The sequence below is a fragment of the Desmodus rotundus genome, chromosome 5 (genome assembly GCF_022682495.2).
Source record: "Desmodus rotundus isolate HL8 chromosome 5, HLdesRot8A.1, whole genome shotgun sequence".
NCBI classification, from domain to species: Eukaryota; Metazoa; Chordata; class Mammalia; order Chiroptera; family Phyllostomidae; genus Desmodus; species Desmodus rotundus.
The window spans coordinates 30149372-30155371 of NC_071391.1; the positions used below are offsets into that span (position 1 = coordinate 30149372).

Genomic DNA, 6000 nt, shown 5'->3' on the forward strand with positions numbered 1-6000 from the left:
TATGTTTATTGTCTTGTCAATGTCTCCTGGGAATAAGTCCACATGTAGAAACAAGACTTATAATGACCCAATAGCATTGTGGGGGGAAGACCTTGGCCTTCAATTTGTTGGTTGCCACATTTTTCCGACTGACATTCTCTTCTTCAGCTACAGTGTCACTGAATCATCCAGGGGTCTCTGTTCTTCACTATGTTACAACCTTTGTACCGACACTTTACACACAAATCCTGCTGAGCTAGCCCAGGTGTGTTTAGCAGGTGCCTCGGCTGTGTCACACCTGCTGTCAGAAGTCTTTTATAGAGTAGCAGTGCAGCTTCACCACAGCGAGAAGCAAGAGGCAAAACTTCTGCATGGGGTTAGTCACCTCCAACTGCCTCATTCAGCCTGATGCCCACAGTGAACAGATTCGACTCAATTTAGACAGGATTAAGGTTTTTAAGCCATTTCTATGGAGCTGCTTTATCTGGTGCCCATTTTCAGAGTGCAGTGTTACAGCAGGGTTAGCTCCTCCCTTCTCAAAACATTATCCCTCGCTGAGATGGTTAGGACCAGCTTCAGAAGCCACAGGCAACTGCAGGGGCTTGCGGGCTGTTCTGACTCTCTGTGAGGGCTTGCGTGCCTGCTAAATCTTGCTACAAACAAAAGAGCCATCACTCCTCACATACCACACTTCTAACTAAACACCAACGTGCAGAGACGAGGATTTGAAAGATCAGAGTCTTGGGCGATGGAGGTTGATAGATCTAGATTCAAGTTCTCGTTCCAATCACTTACTAATTGGGACAAATTGCAATTGGGAATATGGCAATAGAAGAATTGATGGCTGGCTTATTCAAATTGATTTCTTTAGTTCATCCTAGGGAAAGAGGTAGCTCTGGAAGGGAGGTGCTCATTACCATTCGAGAACCTGTTCCACGATCAGTAAGTATTTATTCAGTCATCACCAAAGGATACAGCACTGAGCTCTGTCCCAAGCATTGTTCTACTTGCTTGGCATTTATTAAATCATTTCATTGTCATAGCGCACCTATGATGAAGACCTTGTCATTGTTCCTGTTATATAGATGAGGAAATTGAGGCACAGGGAGATTAAATAACAGAAGTTGTATTTGCTGGCATAACAGAGCATTGTGCTCCCACCTGGCTCCTCTCTCAGGTCCACCTCTGGGCAGCTGAAATTGTCTTCTGCCCTGCTCACTCCTGCTGATAGGAGAGGCTCTTGGAGTGCCTGGGCTCATGGGCCAGTGGACTTCTGAATGTGGAAGAGGAAACTGACTAGGGCCCACAGGCTTCCCCAAACTGCGCTCTGGACGGAGCCAGGCAGAGTTCAGTGAAGATGTATGTTGTATATAATGAAAACTACTAAATATGGGGTGTGTTTTTCAAACCAGAAAACCAATAATTCCATTTTAAACCTCAGTATAGTGCAATAAGATACATATTATGTTTCCATATTGAAGTTAAAAACATCTCATAGACACAGAGGGAAGTGGGGTGGGGGAGGTAGAAGAGGGTGAAGAGGGGGACACATGGTGATGGACAGAGACTTGACTTGGGGTGCAAATACACAATACAATATGCAGAAAATGCATTATAGAATTGTACACCTGAAACCTACGTAATTTTATTAACAATGCCCCTGCAATAAATTCAATAAAACATGTTAAAAGTTCACAAAAAATCATGTATCCGTGATCTAATGTGAACGGACAGGTGTATACTCTCAGTACTCTGTCATGTTTGTAGGAGGGTTTTTTCTTAGTTAAGGTTTTGGTTCTATTGATTGTGCCCTTGAATGCACACAGGACGTCTCTGGTCTCTCATGGTCCATTCAAGGCAAATCTCAGCACAAGCACAAACGCACACACGCCCCTCAATTTTTACAAACGTGCACACACTCAACTGGAAAGTGACCGGTGAGTCCTGCCCGCTTGCAAAGCTGTATGTAAGGACCACTCAAAAGAGTTGTTGCTGATTCCACATTATAAAGATTAAAAATAAACAAACAAGAAAAGGAAAAAACAGAAGGCAATAAAGACACAGTGATTCCCCAAATACATCATGATTTTTTCTTCTCTTACCCACAAGTTCTAAGCCTGAATATCTCAGACAGCTTTTGGTGGATTTGCTGTTTGTGTTTACTCACTTACTCACTTACTTACTTATTACTTATAAGCCATTGATCAATCTGTGTTGACAACATGTCACGTCACATCACGGACCCAGCATGCCAATGGTTCAAAGTTGCCTGGGAATGGCCTCTGAGCACACTCTACGTGGGCAGGGGCCATCCATCTATTTACAAAGAGTAACCCTTCACTCAGTGGACGGAGACAATCATCTTTGTCTAATGACTACGAAGGACAATCAACGTCTAGTGAGAACTTTCACTGGAGTTTCAGCTTGGTGTGTGGCATCCATAAACTAGCAGATCCTATAAAAGGGAGCTCAAGGCAGCATAATGAAATGTTTGCTGACCATAAATTAAAAGCTGATTTTGGGAGGCCCAGGCCCTAATCCATTTACTTCTCAGTCACATTGTCTCCATCTGTGCAGTGGTGACTGGCCACACCTACTGTGTTGGGTCAAACACGACTTTGAGGTTTGGAGCTCGAATCAAATTATTGCTTCTTATTGCTATCATTCCAGCACTTCCCTTTATGCTGCCCAAGGGCCACCTCTATCATGGTGTGTTTCTTCCCAGCCATCACAGTGAATGGTTATGGCTCCATTTGTCTGATCTTTGTCACTATTTACAACTTGTTCAGGCTGGTGACATTATATTTCATGCCAGCCTTAACTTGATCAATCAAAGGGCCATAAAGTAAATGCCTAAAATCACAAAAATCCAGAATAGTCCCATTGCTATAAAACTGCCAGCGGGTTTGAAGGCCTGATCCAAATAGTTTTCACCTACTAATGCCAAGTGATACCAGAAAAACTTTGGCAAATAGATAAAATGTGTGACATATCAGAGCTGACCCGTTTAATTGCTTTTCTCTTAGTTACTAGAGCAGAAAGTGGGTTTTTATTTTCATAGTCCATATTTTCTTCATCTGGTTGATATACAAGGGATAGTAATCACCCTTTAGTTCATACAATTAAGTGCTAGTTCCATCAGTTTGTTTTATGTCATAATGCGGTGTGGCAATAGGAGCGGAACATGGGAAGGCATGATAGAAATGGAAGTAGGGACTGTTTTGCATTTTACTCCTAAGATGCAACCTTTTGGACTCTTTTCCGGTTCTTACATTTAAGATTTGATCATTCCATATATTTGATTTGGAGTCAGGGCGATGAATTAAGTTCAGCAGAAGAGGCTGGTGTTTCTTCAATTCAGGTGAACCAGAAATTAAGTGTAGAGTGTTCAGACAAAGCAAAGAACACATGCAGATACTATAGGTCCAGAAAAGCAAGAGGATAAATAGAAAAAAAAGGTCGTCAAACAAAAAATAAATAAATAAAATACAAAGAACCAAGGCTAATAAAATAAGGAACACATACAGGACCTGATAAAAGTTCTGGGTTATGAGAATTCAGAAACTAAACTGTTGCAATTTATGCATAGACTATTAACAGCCAAACCATTTATCTGTCATTCTCTTTGTCGCTACTAGAAGAACTCACCTGTCTTGCATCACATTCCCAGAGACCCGATTCTGTTTTCTAAGATGATAGCTGATTGGCCTAATTCTGTTTAGATGCTCCTGAAAAGATCAGTGGCTCTAGGCTCTGGCTGAACATGACCATCACCTGGTAAGCTTTACAAACATAAAAGCCCAGTCCCTACCATGAAGCAATGAAATACAAATAACCAGGTGCTTCCTGTTCAACCTGGGTCCCTAAGTCAGTAACACCAGCATCACCTAGTAGCTTGTGAGAAATGCAGACTCCCAGGTCCAACCCCAGACCTACTGAATAAGAATCTGCATCTTAAGAGATGGTCCCAGGTGATTTACATACATATTGTAGTTTGAAAAAGGCTGCTGTCGGGTCACGGGTCAGAAAACTTTTTTTTTTTGAGAACACAGACATGAATTTGGATCCCCCTGTGGTTTACTAGGAGACCAACTTACAGTGAAGAAACTGAGGGTCAAGAGATTACATTTCTTACTTAAAAGAGAGTAGTAGAATGGGAACTAGAATCCAGTCTGCCTTTATTCTTTCCACGATTATATCTGCCTCTTTTTAACATATATATCTCTCAGGGGAATATGCATTACAACTGTTCTTTAAAGAATGAAGAGCTTGTACTGTATTAGAAATAATAGTTTCACTTATTTAGTACCTACTATGTGCCAGACACTGACCTGAGCTTTCAACGTATGTGGACTCACTTAATAATCTCCATGTCATTGTTATGTGAAGTTACTATCTTTATCCCCATTCTGCATTTGAGGAATCTCAGGATTTTGCCCAAGTGACATATCTAATAGGTGTTACGGCTAGGACTGCTGACCTGTAAGGAAATATGGACCCACCACACTGCACTCTCTGCATTGCTGTGTAAGGAGTAAACGCCCACGAGCGCCATGCTTCTCAACCATGGGTGAGTATCAAAATCACCTGTGGTGCTTCTTTTTAAAATTTATTTATTGATTTTGGAGAGAGAGAAAAGGGGGTGAGAGAAAGAAACATCAATTTGTTGTTCCACTTACTTATGCACTCATTTGTTGATTCCTGTGTGTGCCCTGTCCGGGGATGGAACCCACAACCTTGGCATATCAGGACCACACTCTTAACCAACAGAGCTCCAAGGCCAGGGCATCTGTGGTGCTTCTTACAGACACAGACACTTGGGCGCTCCTCCTGGGGGGTTTGATTCAATAGGTCTGTATTAAGGCCTAGGCCTCTGTATTTTAATTGAACTTCATTGGTACTTCTGGTGCCCAATGAAGTCTGACAAGCATTATGTTAGCATGAGTCTTTATTGTGTATTGGTTTAACATGATTTCAAATTCACTTGTTGATGACTGAGGTGAAGTTGTTTTAATCCACGTGTTTATGACAATGACAAAAAAAAAGTTGCTTTCATATAAGTATGAAGTAACTGGTTATGTTAGGATGTCATCATTCCAGATCCATCATTGATGGATAAACCCCTGAGCGACCTACTTGATGATGTGCACTGCTGGGGGCTTCTCAGCAAGACCATGCGGAGAAGCAACTATGGCAAAGGGACATTTAGATTATAAGTGTTGAGAGCTTGTGTGGACTATTTGAGAGTTTTGGTTTGGATGAGGTGACTTTTCAGTACCTTAAAAACATTCCAAAGACCCTTGGGCATTAAGTCCTATCTTGGTGAGGCAACTCCTCATTGACAGAGGGGAGAAACCTTGGAGAAACCCAGTGAAAAGGCCAGCCCCAACATGCTCTACAAACGGCGGACTTCTTCTTTTGGCTCCTGCAGCTACAAATGAGCTCTCGGTGGGCTATGGTCTTGGGAGTGAAATCCTCGTATAAAAAGGTACACCTCTTTTATCTTGGACTTTATCCCTTCAACTCCCATTGCCTGCCATTTGTCTGGAGTATATCTCTTTATTTGGCTTATTAGGAGATACTAAGACTATACTTTCAGGGATCATTTCTATAGTTTGTTATTAGGAGATACTATACTTTATGCTGTCAGCTTACGAATTTATTATCACTCCCACAGTAAACCTGTGCTAAGTACATTGCTAGCAAAGACAGAATCAGCTTTTGGAGCATAATTTTGCTGCCTTCTCCAAACAAAAACAAGCAGACTTTGTTTTCATTTCAAGTGTTGAAAAAGTAGAATCTAAACCAGGGGTGTCAAACTCATTTTCACCAGGGGCCACATCAGCCTCACGGTTGCCTTCAAAGGGTTGAATGTAATTTCAGGACTGTGTAAATGCAACTACTCCTTAACTAGGGGCAAGGAGCTCAGTGCTGCCGCCAGGTAGAAGCAACGTGCTGGGCTGGGTAAAACAAGGAGGAGGGCCGGATTTGGCCCGCGGGCCTTGTGTTTGCCACCTGTGG

General features: G+C 42.1%; 1 pseudogene; it reads left to right on the forward strand.

The window, feature by feature from the left end:
• Positions 1 to 5562: 5562 nt before the first annotated feature.
• On the forward strand, positions 5563 to 5660 carry LOC128781148 (small nucleolar RNA U3; annotated as a pseudogene).
• Positions 5661 to 6000: the final 340 nt, after the last annotated feature.